General features: G+C 34.1%; 1 pseudogene; it reads right to left on the reverse strand.

The window, feature by feature from the left end:
- Window positions 1-2,904: 2,904 nt before the first annotated feature.
- On the reverse strand, window positions 2,905-3,470 carry LOC141515309 (cytidine deaminase pseudogene; annotated as a pseudogene).
- Between the last annotated feature and the right edge of the window lie 14,021 nt (window positions 3,471-17,491).

The raw sequence follows: 17,491 nt of genomic DNA on the forward strand, positions 1-17,491 counted from the left end.
TATGTATATTTTTAAGTTTCAAAATTTCCTTCCACCCTCCCTTACCACCTACGCTCCCCTCAGTGATGAAAGGTCAGGTTACCACTTTACATACATACTTGTGATAAACATGTTTACATATTTGTCATTTGGTATGAGGAATTAGGATTAAGGGAAAGAGATACATGAGAGATATGTTTTAAAGTGCTCATAAGATTCCTTTTCTTATTTTTAAATTTTTTTGGCTTTTTTTTAATGTTTTTATTCCTCTGGATGGGGAAAACATTGTCCAGAGCCCATCCTAACTCTCTGAATTGCTGATGGGAGCAGCTTCCATGAAAGCTGATCATCTCAGAATGTTCACTTTGTTCTCTTGGTTCACTTCCCTTTGTTCAGCATCAGATCCTATAACTTATTCTATGCATCTCTAGAGTCCTTATAGAATAATAGTACTACATAGCATTCATGTACCATAACTTATTTAACCATTCCCCAATTGATGGGCATCACCCCAATTTCAAATTCTTTGCTACTACAAACAGAACTGCTATGAATATTTTGGGCCGTGTGGGACTTTTCTTGTTTTTTATGATTTTTTTTTCTGGATATAGGTCTAGAATTGGAATTGCCGGGTCAAAAGGAATGAACAGCTTCATTGTTCTTTAGACATAGTTCCATATTGCTCTCCAGAATGGTTAGATCCATTCACAACTCCACCAGCAATGCATCAATGTCCCAATGCTTCCACAATCTCTCCAACCTTAATCATTTTTCTTTTTTCCTCATCTTAGGTGTTAGGTGATACCTGAGTTGTTTTAGTTTGAATTTCTCTAACCATTAATGGTTTAGACCTTTTTTCATATGATTGCATATAGCTTTAATTTCTTCAATTGAAACTGTCTATTCACATACTTTGACCATTTATCAATTGGAAAAAGACTTGTAACCTTGTAAATTTGATGCAATTCTCCATAGAGAATTTTAGAAAGGAGATCTTTTAGAAAGGACACAGTTGTGAAGACTGTTTCCCAGCTTTCTGCTTTCCTTCTGATTTTGGTAGCATTTATTTTATTAGTGTAAAACCTTTTTAATTTAATATACTCAAAATAATCCATTTTGCAAATTCTAATATAGTCTATTTCTTGCTTGGTCATAAATTTCTCCCCTTTCCATAGATCTCATAGAGTTTTTCTTGATCTATTAATTTATCTCTGATGTAGCCCTTGATATCTAATCAATTTTGATGGGTTTTTTTGGTATGCTTAGTTTTTGGCCTTACTGTTCTCCAGTTTTCCAAACAGTTTTTATTAAATAATAAATTCTTATCCCAGGAGCTAATGTCTTTAGGTTTTTCAAACAGTAGATTGCTGTAGTCATTTAATGAAGCTTCTTTTTTTATTTTTATTTTTATTTGTTGTTGTTACTGTTTATGTTTTTGCAAGTCAATATGATTAAGTAATTTGTCCAAGGTCACAGAGCTAGGTAATAGTGTTTGAGGCCAGATTTCAACTCAGATCTGCCTGACATCAGGGCTGGTGCTCTATCAAAAGTACCACCAGCTGCCCTGAGGCTTCTTTTGAACCTATACAAACACACTGATCCACTACTCTATTTTTTAACCAGTAACAGAAAGTTCTGATGACTGCTACATTATAGAATAGTTTTAGATCATTAGAGTTAGGCCACTTTCCTTTACATTTTTTTTGCCATCAGTTCTCTTGCTGTTCTTGAACGTTTACTGCTCCAGATGTATTTTGTTGCTATTTTTTCTAGCTCTATAAAATAGTCATTTGGTAGGTTGATTGGTATGACACTAATACATTGTTGGTGGAGCTGTGAACTCATCCAGCCTTTCTGGAGAACAGTCTGGGATTATGCACAAAGGGGAACAAAAATGTACATACCCTTTGATCCAGCAATGCCACTACTGGGTCTATACCCTGAAGATATTATGAAAAAGGATAAAAACATCACTTGTACAAAAATATTTATAGCAGCCCTGTTTGTAGTGGCAAAGAATTAGAAATTAAGTAAATGTCCTTCAATTGGCGAATAGCTTAACAAATTGTGGTATATGTATGCCATGGAACACTACTGTTCTATTAAAAACTAGGAGGGATGGGAATTCAGGAAAGCCTGAAAGGATTTGCATAAACTGATGGTGAGCAAGATGAGCAGAACCAGAACAAAGCATTGTACACCCTAACAACAACATGGGTATGATGATCAACCTTAATGGATTTGCTCATTCCTTCAGTGCAACAACCAGGGACAATTTGGGGCTATCTGCAATGGAGAATAAATTCTCTATCTGGAGAAAGAATTGTTTTGTTTGAACAAAGACCAAAGACCTTCAATTAAGAAAAAAGACATTTTATTATGTAATTTTGTGATCTCTTGTACTTTATTTTTCTTCCTTGAGAATATGATTTCTCTCTCATCACATTCAATCAAGATCAACAGAATGCCTTCTGTGAGGGGTGGGGTGGGGGGGAGGGAAGCAAGAATGGGGGAAAAATTGTAAAACTCAAAATTAATAAAATCTTTTTTTTGTAATGGTATGTATTTTATTTTGTACATTTAAAAACATTCTTCTGAGAAGGGCTTCAGAGGCTTCAGAGTGTCCTAGGAGAGTCTAGGATACAAACAAGTTTAAGAACATTTGTTTTAGGCCAACATTATGATTTGACAGAAAAGGAAAGTGAGGCCTGGAGAGGCTAAATAATTACTGTAAGGTCACGTAGGAAGTTAGAGGCAGAGCTGAGAATAGAACACAGATCTCTTGACTCCCAGACTGGCGTTCTTTCTTCTATTACCATGTAGCAGATTCAAAGCACTTCAAATATAAATGACTTAGAGGTTTCATAAGTTGAACAGGAGATTGAGAAGCAACCAGCAATTTGGGCCTAGTTAGCCCTGGGGTTGATTCATATCAATATTGCTCTGGGGATGGCACTATTGGACAAGATACTTGAAAAGGCTCTCAATTGGACAATTCCATCTTCAGGGTTCACTGGGGCTTCTGCAGGTCATCTGGTCCAAATGATCTAGGCAGTAGTTCATGGACTGTCTTGACTTCATACATATCATCTGCTTTTGACATGTAGACATGCCAATATTTTCCAAACTCCCTCATTACTTGTCTACAGGCTCCACAAGGTGAGATAAAGTCATTCTTCAAGTTACTGGTAATAGCAATGGCCCAGAACTCTTTGTACCCTTTCTGAGATGGCCTTCTGAATGGCAGTACATTCTGCACAGATGACTAGTGGATAGGCAGCGTTTTCTATGTTGCACCCTGAAAAAATCTTCCCATCCAGGGTCAGGAGAGCCACCCCCACTGGCAAATTACTGTAGGGACAATAGGCAAACTTCTTGGCTTCTTGACCCCTGTGAATGAGCTTCTGAATCTGAACTGGATCTAAAGGCCCTAAGGTGCTTGGATACAGGGCCAGGTCAATGGGTACATGATCCATAGCTTGACTCTGAGGAGCTCTTCTCTCAGTTCAGCAGCAGGCTGGGAGCTGGCAGGCAGCAGAGGCTGTCCTGCAGAGAATGGGACCTAGACGCCAAAGGGTTTTGGTGGGAGCAATCAACTCTAATAAAATCTTTCTAAAGAAAAAAAAAGAAATTGAACAAGAAATCAATGAACTCCTTAAGGGAAAAATAATCTTCTGGAGTAGTTGGATTTATAATTGAATTCATTAAAAGAACAATTAATTTAACTTCTAATTAAACTATTTGAAAAAAATAAATAAGGAAGAACTACCAAATTCCTTTTATGACTCAAACATGGTACTGATACCTAATCCAGCAAGACCCAAAACAGAGAACAGAAATTATAGATCAATAATCCTATTGAATAATAATGGAAAACCTTTGCAGTAAAATTTGGTAAAGAGCTTATAGCAATTTATCAAGAGAATAATATGGCAAGACCAGGTTATACCATATATGCAAGTTATGAAAAAATCATCATTAATTAGCCACATCAATAATAATACTAAAAAAATCATATGAATACATTGAAACATGTTGAAAAAGTGGTAAACAAACCATGAGAGCATAAATTGGAATAAATAGAATTTTCCTTAAAATGATAAAGAGCAACTATCTATAACCATCAGTAAGCATTATGTGCAATGGGCATAACTAGAAGCATTCACAATATCAAAGGTGAAAGAAAGATTACTGCAGTGACTATTTTTTATTCAAACTGTATTAGAAATGTTGGCTTTAATAATATAGGAAGAAAAATATATGGAAGGGGTTAGACTAGTCAAGAAAGAATCATGACTATCTCTTTTTGCAGATGATATGATAGTATAAATTGAGAATCCTGGAGTATCAAGTAAAAACTACTTGAAACAATAACTTTAGCAAATTAACAGAATATAAAATAGACCATCATTATTTTGATATATTAGCAAGAGTTAGAAAGAGAAATTTAATTTAAAATAACTGTAGGCAACCAAAAATATTTGAGAGTATACCTGCCAAGACAATTCCATAAAGTATATGAACACAGTGACAAAACACTTCATATAAGAAGTCAGATCTAAATAATAACAAAAATATTAATTGTTCTTGATTAGATTGAGCTAATATAATAAAAATGAGAATTCTACCTAACATTAATCTATCTATTCAGTTCTATATCAAGCAAGCTACCAAGAATTATTTTGTAGGGCTAGAAAACTAGTAGTAAAATTCATCTGGAGGAATAAAAGGTCAAGAAGGGATCAATGAAAAAAAAGTTTTAGAGCAAGGTGGCCTAGCTGTACCAGATCTAAAACTATATGAAAGAAACAGTATTTGGCTGATTAAGAAAGAGTGGTGGATCAGCAGAATAAGCTACACATAAAAGAATAGTTGCAAATGACTAAATAATCTAATATTTGATAACCTCAAACTCCAAATTCTGGAATAAGAAATCAATATTTGGCCAAAATTGCTTGTAAAATTGGAATATGGTATGGCAGGAACTAGACATAGAACAACACATCACACCCTATACCAAGATAAGGTAGAAATAAATATATGATTTAAGCATAAAGGTTGCTATCATAACCCAATTAGGATAACAGTTTATCTGTCATATTTATGGACAGGGAAATAATTTTTTACCAAACAAGAGCTCTAGAACAATATAAAATATAAAATTGATCATTTTATTATGTTATATTAAAAAATGTTGGCACAAACAAAACCAAGATTAGAAGAAAAGTGGAAAGTTACCAAAAAAACACTGTCAGGGTTTCATATTATTTTTAATATGTAAAGAGAACCAAGTCAAATGAATAAAAATACAGATCATTTACTAATTGATATGTGAGCAAAGGTTGTGAATAAGTTGTTTTCCAATGAACTTAATGCTATCTATAGTCATTTAAATTTATCTAAATCATTATTCATTTGAGGAATGCAAATTAAAAAAACTCTGAGGAACTACCTCACACCTATCAGATTATCTAATCTGATAATTTTCATTAAAGAAATGTGAGGTGTTGGAGAGGATATGGGAAAATTGCTACATTAATGCACTATTGCTGTTTCTAACCATTCTGGAGAATAATTTGGACCTAAGACCAAAGGACTATAAATCAGTGCATACTCTTTGATTCAGCAAAAGCACTACAATATCTGTAACTCAAAGAGATCATATAAAAGGGAAAAGGACACATATGTACAAACATATTTATAGTAACTTTTTTGTGGTGACAAAAAAACAGGAAATACAGGGAACAGCCATCAATTAGTGAATGGCTGAATAAGTTGTGGCATATGAATGTGAAGGAATTCTACAGTTCTGTAAGAAATTATGAGCAAGTTGATTTTAGGCAAACTTGGAAAGACTTAGATAAACTGAAGCTTATTGAAGTCTGTAGAACCACGAGAACATTGTACACAGTAACAGCAATATTGTGTGATGAACAATTATAATGAACTTAGATCTTCTTAAGAATATAGAAACCCAGGGTGACTAGGTCGCGTAGTGGATAAAGCACCGGCCTTGGAGTCAGGAGTGCCTGGGTTCAAATGTGGTCTCAGACACTTAATAATTACCTAGCTGTGTGGCCTTGGGCAAGCCACTTAACCTCGTTTGCCTTGCAAAAAAAACCTAAAAAAAAAGAATATGGAAAACCCAAAATAATTCAAAAAGATTTTTGATGTTGGTGGCCAAGATGATGGAGAGAAGACAAATACAGTTTTAAGCTCTCCTGATTTTCCCTCAGAACTGACTGGAATCAAGCCTCTTAGCTTCTGGAACAACAAAAGTCACAGAAGAACATCTTCCATCAAGGTCTGTCACAGGTGAGAGAGGGTAGGCTCAGATGGAAGCCTTTATCAGGTGCAAGGTAGGAGGACTGAGAGAGCTCCAGGGTGACTGTCCAGTTCACTCATTATGCCAATGCAGTTGATTTTGACATCCAAACCATGAGACCTGGTCATTTCCAAAGAATTGCCTTGTTTTTCTGTGAGAAGTCCTGGTGTTCCCCAGGACAAATAACCCCAGTACAGTACAACACCAGCTGTTCAACCTTTCCTGAGGTGTAGGCAGTGGACTTTCTTATTGCTGAATATCCAGAGAAAACTTTTCTCTTCTATTTCCAGCCTGAATGGCCTAATCTAGATCAAGCTCCAGGAATAAGGAATGGGAAACTGACACCCCTAACACAGACAATCCAGAGAAGGTTTCTGGTAATATTTATTGGTTTGTCTACTGAGTAACTTCCTGGAGTTAATTACAGTTAACCCTCTAAGGTTCTCACCACTGATGGTCTGCAAACCAGCCCCTTCCCCAACACAAGACTATAGGGAAAGTTATCATCCCAAAATAAGAAAAAAAAATCATGGCAAAGCAAAATCTATTGAATATTAACTGGAAGATAAGGATAATAGCTTGGCAAAGGAGGACAGAAGGAATGCTATATGTGAAGCTTCAGAAAAAAATATGAATTGGTCTCTAGCCAAAAAAGACATCTTAGAAGGAGTTTAAAAATCAAATGGAAAAATTGGGAAAAGAAATGCAAGAAAAAATTTACATCTTATACAAAAATAAAGATAGAAGGAAAAAATCCTTTAAAAATACAATTATACGCATGTAGAACTAAATCCTTTCAAAAGCATAGTTGATGAAATGGAAAAAAGATAACAACTGCTATAAAATGTAATTGAACAAATGGAAAAGGAGATTCAAAAACTAAATGAAGAAAACAAATCTCTGAAAAATAAGAATGGGACAGGTTGAAGCTAATGACATCATGAGATACTAAGAATCTGTTAAACAAAATCTTAAAAAAATGTAAGAAAGTGTAAAATATTTTATTGATAAAAGAACTCACCTGGAAAAAAAAGATTCAGGAGAGTCAATTTAAGAAGTATGGGACTATTTGAAACCCTGATCAAAAAAAGAACCTGGACTCCATTCTACAATATTTAGTTTAGGAGAATTGTCCTGATATCCTGGAACCAGAGGGTAAAAAAGACATTGAAGAAATCCATCCATCATTAACTAAAAGAGATCCCAAAATGAAAACAACAGGCAATATTCTGGCCAAACTAGAATTATCAGATCAAAGTGATTTTTTTTTTTTTTGCAAGTGCACACAAGCAGCAATTCAGTTACCAAAGAGGCACAAACAGAATTACACAGGACATGATTGCATCAACATTAAAGTATCAAAAGGCCTGAAATATGATATTCTGAAGAACAAAGGAACTTGGATTACAATCAAGAATCAATGATTCAGAAAAGCTGAGTCTTCACTTTCAGGGGAAAGAATGGACATTAATAAAAGAGGTGACTTTCACAATTTCCTGATGAAAAAAGAGTAGAACTGAACCAAAGATTTTATCTTTAAACAGGAGATTCAAGAGATACATGAAAAGGGAAATAGGAAAAGGAAAGGACTGCTGTGCAGTAAGAATAAACAAGTTAAATCCCCTACCAGCAAGGAAAATTTTCAAAATTTTTGAGAATTTCAACCCTGTTAAAATAAAATATACTGAAGATATGAACATTCATAGTATGTCTATGATTTTGATGAAATAATTAAAAATAGGAATTTTTAAAATGGGGAACTGAAAAAAGATGAGAAGAAAGGGGAAGAAGGATAAAGTAAATTACATCAGATGAACAGGTACAAAAGATCAATTGCAATAGAGGGAAAGAAGGAAGGAGGTGAGAACTGCTTGAATCTTACTCTCATCTGATTTGACTCAACCAGAGATTAACACAAACTATTTTGGATTCTGAAATTTATCTTGTATTTCAATTATTAGGAGAGTAAAAAGAGGATTGGAGAGAGAAAGAGAGAAGAAGGGGCTGATGGCTTGAAGAAGAGGGAAAATGAAAAGGGAAAGCGAAGGAACAGTGGTGGATAGAAGGGAGAATGCATTGGGGAGTATTTAGTATTTAGAAATAAAGCATGGAAGAGGGATAAGGTGAAAGGAGGGGAAAATACAAATAGAGGGGAGATACTATGGGGGCTAATAAATATTTGGTAGTTATAACTGGGAATATGAATGAGATAAACTCCCATAAAACTGAAATAGATAGCCTAATGAACTAAAAAACAAAATTCTGCAATATGCGGCTTACAGGAAACACAAATGAAGCAGAAATATACACTCAGAGTAAATGTAAAAGGATAGAACTATAGATATCATATTTCTATTGAAGAGAAAAAAGCAGAGTTAGCAATTTTGTTCTCATACAAAGAAAAAGCAAAAATAGATGGCATTATAAGAGATAAGGAGATAATGGAATACAGCCAAGTGCACAACTACCATCAACAACATTATGAGATGAACAACCTTGATAGAAGAAACTCCTCTTGCCAGTCCCAAGATCTAGGACAACTGTATTAGTCTGGTATGATCTATATTATCCCCAATCAGGGGTAGAAAACCAAACAAAACAAAATGCACAGAAAAATCACCACTATTGAAACTGATGAATACTTTTTAAAAAGTTATCTCTTTAGAACCTCATTCCCTTAATACTAATTCCTCATACCAGAAATTACTAATTTGTAAATATGCTTAAAAATGTGAATGTAAAATACTAATCTGACCATTCTGGGGGGGGGGAAGGAAGAGTGGAGGAAATTTTGTAACTTGGAAATATGCATGTACAAATGCATGAAAATTTAAAAAACAGAAATTTAATATTTATAAAAAGAAATTCTGGATTCGAATCATGCTTCTGGCATCTAGTGTGATCCCAATGAAGTCACTATTTCAGTCTCAATTTCTTTATTTAAAAAATGGAGATAATACCCTTCATTATTGTGAGTTTCAAATGAGATCATAATGTATGTAAAGTACTTTTTTAACCTTAGTTTCAATTTGTTTAATAAAATAATCATTTCCACAACACAGTACAATAAAAAGATGATTGCATAATAAATTGTTAAAAAAAAAGGGATAAGGCATCTAACTGCATCCTCCCAAAAGATACCACAGACAAAGAAGTAATTTCAATTCTAAACATATATGTGCCAACTGATATACCATCCAATTCATAGAGAAGAAAATAAATGAGTTAAAGGAAGATATAGACAGCAAAACTGTTGGGGAACTCAAGCTCCCTTTATCAGAATTAGGTGAATCTAAAATTAAATAAACAAGATAGAAGTTAAGGAGGTAAATATAATGTTAGAAAATGTAGATATGATGAATGTCTGGAGAAAAATGAATGGAAATAGAAAGGAATATATTTTTTCCAGTGGCACATGGTATGAACAAAAGAATTGTGTATTAGTGCATAAAATCCTCATAATCAAATGAAAACAGAAATATTGAATAAGAATGACAATTCGTGGGGCATCTAGGTGGCATAGTGGATAGAGCACTGGTCTTGGAGTTCAAATACTGCCTCAGACACTTACTAATTACCTAGTTGTGTGGCTTTGGGCAAGCCACTTAACTCCATTGCCTTGCAAAAAAACCTTAAAAAATGACCATTCTACCTCAATAAAATTACTTATTCATTGCCAAACCAATAAAATTTCCAAATAATTATTTTAGCCAAATACATCACTGAAGGGTTGCATAAAAATGTAAATGAAAAGGGGACTGAAAAAAATCTTTTTAAAACAAATGTTGATTGACTATCAAATTGTATAACTCGAAAATGGAAGATATAATACATCTAATTCTTTAGACCTTTACTTCTCTAAGGATAATAAGAGGGTAGAATATAATTGAAGAGAATGAACCTAAAGACTAGGGGTACAATTGGGTCTTGTCTCTCAATAGAAAAGGTCCAAGATGACATCATTACATTTGAGACAAAAAGCTCTGAAAAAACAGGTGTGAACTTTAACTTAAGGGTTTCATTATACTTTGACTCACTTCAATAACAAGGTGCTAAGCACCCTGTCTAATGAGGGTAACATAAACTGCAAGGACTTGAGACAGTGTCTCTATTGCTTACAATCACTTATAAAGTTCTCAGATGAGACTACCAGAGACTCTTAGTACTTAGATAACTTCAAGATTCTCTCTGGTAATTAGATCAGAGTTTGAATTAGCCTGTGTTTCACTTAAGAAGGAATTAAGTCCTCTGGGCTGGGTGTAAAGTGGGAGACCTTTCTTCACTTAACAAGGTATTAAGTAACTTGAGTGGGGAGGGAAGGAGCAGAAGTATGAAAGAAAATAGGCCTGGGAAAAGCAGCACAAATAGTTGAAGAAATGATATGGCTTTGGAAGATACTTTGGCTTGTGAGAAGGATTGTGTGTACTTGAAAGATACTTGCAAAAGGGGGTAAGGTAAAAAATGATTACAATAATTTGATGCAATATGAGTCAATGCTACTCACCAAGCAATCAAGTAAATAATCTGTGATGATATCTTGATAACAATAGTAGCTTACCAAGCAATCAAATAAGCAAACTTTCATTTATGATACCTGAAAAATAATAATATTAGAGTGATAAATAACACCAAGGGAAGAGGCACAAAGATTTATGACTGTAGAGGGAAAGAAGGCAATATGTGAATGCTGAGTAAATTCTGTTAAAGATTTAGTATTGTGAGGGAATAAGATGCTTTCCCACTTGGGTTCTTAAAATCTAACTTAATCTTCAGGTAAAGGGGGGATTGAGAGAAGAAAAGATAAAGGAAGAAGGATAGATAAAAGAGAAGGGACAATGTAAGTGAAAATAAACTGAAAGTTAATTTTAAAAAAATGTCAAATGGAAAAGGTAACAAAATTTTGTTGAGGGGGAATAAGAGAAATGGAAAGAGAAAAATATGAAGGAGTAAAAGTAGTATAGAGGGAAGTATGTAGTATTAGTAATCTTAACTGTAAATGTGAATGGGATGGACTGACCCAAAAAATGGAAGCAGATACCAAATGGATTAAAAACCAGAATCCTACAATGTGTTGTTTACAAGAAACACATTTGAAGCAGAGATACACACAGAATTAAGATAAAAGGTTGGCGAAAAATATATTAGGTCTTAACTGAAGTAAAAAAACCTGGAGTGGCAATACCAATCTCAGATACAGTAAAAGCAAAAATCAATCTCCTTAAAAATGGTAAAGAAGGAAACTACATTTTCTTAAAAGGGACCATTGGTAATGAAGCCATATCATTACTAAAAAAGTATGCGCCAGTGGTATAGCATCCAGATTCTTAGAGGAAAAGTTGAGTGGATTACTAGGATAAATAGACAGCAAAACTTTCATAATGGGAGACCTCAGTCTCCAACTTTGAAACTAGATAAATCTAACAACAAAATAAACAGGAAGCAAATTAAGAAGGTGAATGAAATCTTAGAAAATTTAAATGTTATAACTCTCTGGAGAAAACTTAATGGGGATAGAAAAGAATTCTTGGAAGTACATGGCACTTCCCCATGTACTATGGTGATCATAGTACATGGAGCTATACTGACCATGAACTATAGGAAAAGAACCTCAAAATCAAATGCAGAAAGGCAGAAATTATAAAAACAGGGGATGGAGCCAAGATGTCAGCATGAAGGCCATATTTCCCTAGAATTCCTTCCCTCCAAACTACCAAAAAAAACCCCAAACAAATGATGTATCTAGCCAAACTTTAGAGGAGCAGAATCCACAGAGAGACTGAGTGATACATTTTCCCAGTCCAAGATGATATAGGAGACCCACATGAAAGGTGTCTTACACCAACAGTGGCAATTGGAAAAGAGCCATGGCTGCAGCACTCCCCAGGCCAGCCCAGCCCAGAGATCACCAGCAACAGCTTGAAGGGGTGGTGAGAGGATTCAGCTACACCAGAATGAGTATGAAGTGAGGAGCACAGGCTGCAGAATCTGCAATGAGAATCTGCACAAAGCAGCCTGCACCCTCAGAGATAGTAATGGAAGTCTGCAAAGATTTCTCTGCTCTTCCTGGGGTAGGACTCTGCTGTTTGCCTACACTCAGATGTTGCCATTTGGGCTTCCATACTAAGATAGCAAGATCCCTCCTTATAGCTCCAGGGCAGAGGGAAGTGTGGGGGGCATCTACATATCAAAGTACAGGTAAGAGATCATAAGACATTAGAGGAATAAAGGTCCCAGTGGGGTGTCCCCCCAAACAAAAACAAAAACCCAAAGCCTAGGAAGGGCTCTTTTGCTCTAAGGAAATGAGTAAATAATAGAAAAAGAAGACTCTGATCATAGAGAATTATTTTAGTCCATTGGAAGATCAAAACACACACTCAAATGATAACAAAATCAAAGCTTCCATATCCAAAGACTCCAAGAGAAATAGAAAATGGTCTCAGACAATTAATTGAGCTTAAAAAAGACTTTGAAAAATAATTAAGATAGATGAAAGAAAAATTGGGAGGAAAAATGAGAGTGATGCAGAAAAATCATGAAAGCCAAATCAAAAGCTTGGTGAAAGATATACAAAAAATACTGGAGAAAACAATATGTTAAAGACCAGTTTAGGCCTAACGGAAAAGGAAAACAAAAGGCTAATGAGAAGAATGCCTTATAAAGCAGAATTGTCCAGCTGGAAAAGGAGATAAAAAGGCTCTCTGAAGAAAATAACTCCTTCAAATGCAGAATGGAACTAAAGGAAGCTGAAGACTTTGCAAGAAATCAGGAAAAAATAAAATTCTTCCAAAAAAAAGAAAAACCAAAAATTAGAAGAAAATGTAAAATACCTCACTGGAAAAACAACTGACCTGAGAAAAAGATACAGAAGAAATAATTTAAAAATTATTGGGCTGTCTGACAGCCACAACCAGGAGCAGAGCATAGACTTCATTTTTCAAGAAAAAATATAGGAAAAAAATGTTCTTATATCGTAGAAACAGAGGGGTAAAATAGAAATTGAGGGAATTTACCTGTCACTTCCTGAAAGAAATTACAAAAGAAAAACTTCCAGGAATATTATAGCCAAATTCCAAAACTCCCAAATCAAAGAGAAAATTCTAAAAGCTGCCAGAAACAAACAATTCAACTACCAAAGCCAGGATTACATAGGATCTGGCAGCATCTACATTAAGGGTTTGTAGGGATTGGAATATGATATTCTGGAAGGCAAAAAGATCATGGTTTACAACTGAGAATCAATTACCCAGCAAAACTGAACATCCTCTTTTGGGGAAAAGATGTACTTTTAATGAAACAGGGGACTTTCAAACTTTCTTATTGTAACAACCAGAGCTGAACAGAAAGCATAATCTCCAAGTACAGAACTCTGGTGAACCATAGAGGGAGTGGAAAAGAGAAGGACCAATTATGAGGAACTTAATGATATTGAACTGTTTGTATTCTTACACTGGAAGAAGATACTGACAACTCATATGAACTTTCTCATTTATAAGAGGTGTTAGCAGGAGCATATTTAGACAGTATATAGGAATGAGCAGAATACAATGGTGTAATATAGTAAAAAGATGGAGCCAATGTGTGATAAAGGAAAGTAGAGGGAGGAAGGGAGAGGACATGAAGAAGAAGCTGAGAAATTTCACATAAGAGTCAAGAAAAACACTTTTTCAATGGAGTGGAAAGGGGGAAGGCACGGGGGGATTGAGTGAGCCATCATTCTCATCAGAAATGGCTCAGAGAGGAAATACAATACACACTTAATAGGGTAAGGAAATCTTTCTTACCTTAGAGAAAAATAAGAAGAAAGGGACAGGAAAAGGGAGAATAAGGGCACGGGGGAGGATAGGTGATGGAAGAGAGGGAACATTGAGGGAGAGGGTACTCAGATTCAAATTACTTTTGTACAAGGTCAGGATGAAAGGAAAGAGAGAGAGAGAACAGAATAAATGAACGTGGGGAGAAAGAGAGTGAAGGTACATCTAGCAATAGTAACTGTGGGAATAATATCGAAGCAATTTCTCTGGTGGATTTATGATAAAGAAAGCAAATCACCCCAGAGACAGAGCCATTGAAATCTGAACACATATTCTAGTACATTCTTTTTCACTCTGTCTATTCATAAGGTTTCTCATCTTCTTGGGGGGGTATATGTTTACTTTTATGTCTACTCTTACAACACATTCAATTTCCTTCAATTTATGACATGGAAGCAATGTAGAGACTATCAGACAATTTTCTGTGTGTGGGAGGGAGGGAAGTGGGGGAAACTGTAGAATTCAGAGTCTTGCAAAAAATGATGGACTCATATTATGTATAATTAGATAATGAATAAAATGTCAAATTAGTGGAAAAAAGAAAAAGGAATAATACACGCTTCTAAGACCATGATGCAAAAATAAAAATTACATGTAATAAAGGGTCAGGGAATGATAAACCAAGAACTAATTGGAAATTAAATAACTTTATCTTGAATAATGGGAGGATTAAATGGAAAATAATAGCAATAATCACTATTTCTATCCAAGAAAATGAAAATGACACATCATACCAAAATTTAAAGGATGGTTCAAAGGCAGTTTTAAGGGGACATTTTATATGCCTATAGGAATAAAGTAGAGAAAGACAAGATTAATGAATTGGGAATGCAACTAAAAAAAGCTAGAAAAATTAAAAAATTAAAAAACCCTAATTAAATACCAAATTAGAAAATCTAAAAATCAAGGAAGAGATTAATGAAATTGAAGCAAGAAAAGCATTGATCACATAAATAAAAGTAAGCTTTGGTTTTATGAAAAAGTCAACAAAATAGACAATGCTCTGGTTATTCTGATTAAAAAAGAAAGAAGATAACCAAATTACCTATATCAAAAAAGAAAAGGGTGAACTAACCACCACTGAGGAGGAAATTAAACAGATAATTTGGAGCTACTGTGCAGAACTATATGCCAATATATGCCAATATATATGCCAACTTGAGTGCAATGGATGAATATTAACAAAAATGCAAACTGCTCAGATTATCAGAAAAGGAAATAAATTACTTTTTACTTAAATAACTCCATCTCAGAAAAAGAAATTGAAGAAACCATTAATAAACTCCCTATGAAAATGTCTCCAGGAACAGATGGATTTACAAGTGAATTACACCAAATATTTAAGGAACAATTCATTCTATTCTACATAAACTATTTTAAAAAATAGGAGAGGAGGGAGTTCTGCTAAACTCTTTTTATATCACCAACATGATGCTGATACCTAAACCAGGTAGAACCAAGACAAAGAAAATTATGGACCAATCTCCGTAATGAATATTGATGCAAAAATCTTAAATAAAATTTTAGAAATTAGACTACAGCAAGTTATTACCATGATAATACACCATGATCAGGTTGTATTTATACCAGGCAGGCAGGGATGGTTCAACTCAACATAATTAAACCAATCAAATGTAAAACAAACAGAAATTATATGATCATCTCAATAGATACTGAAAAAGCCTTTGATAAAAGACAACCTTCTGGGTGGCTAGGTGGAACAGTGAATAGAGCACCAGCCCTGGAGTCAGGAGTCAGGAGTACCTGAGTTCAAATCCATCCTCAGACACTTAATAATTACTTAGCTGTGTGGCCTTGGGAAAGCCACTTAACTTGATTTTCCTTGCAAAAACCTAAAAAAAAAATACAACCTCCATTCTTACTAAAAACATAGAAAGTTAAGAATAATGGAGTTTTCCTTAAAATAATAAATAGCATCTATCTAAAACCATCAGTAAAATTAAATTTAATGGGAATAAACTCAAAGCATTTCCAATAAATTCAGGAGTGAAACAAAGATGCTCATTATCACCATTACTGCCATTACAATTCAATATATTATTAGTAATACTAGCAGTATCAATAAGAGAAGAAAAGTAATTGAAGGAATCCTAATTGGCAATGAGGAAGCAAAACTTTCACTTTTTGAAGATAATGTGATGGTATAACAAGAGAAAGTGATAAAATGATCTAAAAAGCTCCTTGAAACAAGTTACAAATTCAGAAAAGTAGCAGAATATAAAATAAACCCACACAAATCATAAATATTTCTATATATGTAAATGAAAAACAGAGCCCAAGAACAAGAGATAGAAATGGAAATGCCATTTAAAATATCTGTAGACAACATTAAATACTTAAGAATCTACCTCCCAAGAAAGACCAAGAAACTGTATGAACACAATTATAAAGCTCTCCTCACCCAAACAAAGTCAGGTCTAAATAACTGGGAAATAGGCAAATGCTCATGGACAGGTCAAGGTAATATAATTAAAATGATCATTCTGCCCAAATTAAATAATTTATTCTGTGCCATACCAATCAAACTACCAAATAATTAGTTTACTAAGCTAGTAAAAAATAGTTACAAAATTCATCTAAAGCAAAAACAAGGGACAAAAATAACAATGGAACTGATGAAAAAATGTAAAGGAAGGTAACTTAGCTCTACCTAGATTTAAAACTATACTAAAAAGCAGCAGGTATCAAAACTGACCTGTACTGGCTAAGAAATAGGGTAATGGATGAGTGGATTAGGATAGGTTCAAAAGAAATTGAAGGAAATAACTACAGCAATATACTATTTGACAAACACAAAGACATCTGCTTCTGAGATAAGAACTCATTATTTGACAAAAATTGTTGGGGAAAATTGGGAAATAGTATGGCAAAAATTCGGCATAGATTCACAACTCACAACCTATACCAAAATAAGGTCAAAATGGGTTTAGGATTTAGACATAAAGAGTGATATCATGGATAAATTAATAGACCAAAATTATCTATCAGAGCTATGGAAAATGGATAAATTTATCATCAAACAAGAATTAAAACATAGTATAAACTGCAAAATGAATGATTTAACTATATTAAATTAAAAAGGTTTTGCACTAATCAAAATAATTCTGCCAAAATTAGAAGAAAAGCAGAAAGCTGGGAAATAATTTTCCTAACAACTAGGAATTATGATAAAGGTCTCATTTCTAAAATATATATAGAGAATTGCATCAAATTCATAATGTCACAATTCATTCCCCAATTGAAAAATAATCAAAAGATATGGACAGTTTTCAAATGAAGAAATTAAAGCTATATATAATCATGTGAAAAAATGTTCCAAATCACTATTGATTAGAGAAATGCAAATTCAAACAAC

Source organism: Macrotis lagotis, chromosome 1 (assembly GCF_037893015.1).
Source record: "Macrotis lagotis isolate mMagLag1 chromosome 1, bilby.v1.9.chrom.fasta, whole genome shotgun sequence".
In the NCBI taxonomy this organism is placed as follows: domain Eukaryota; kingdom Metazoa; phylum Chordata; class Mammalia; order Peramelemorphia; family Peramelidae; genus Macrotis; species Macrotis lagotis.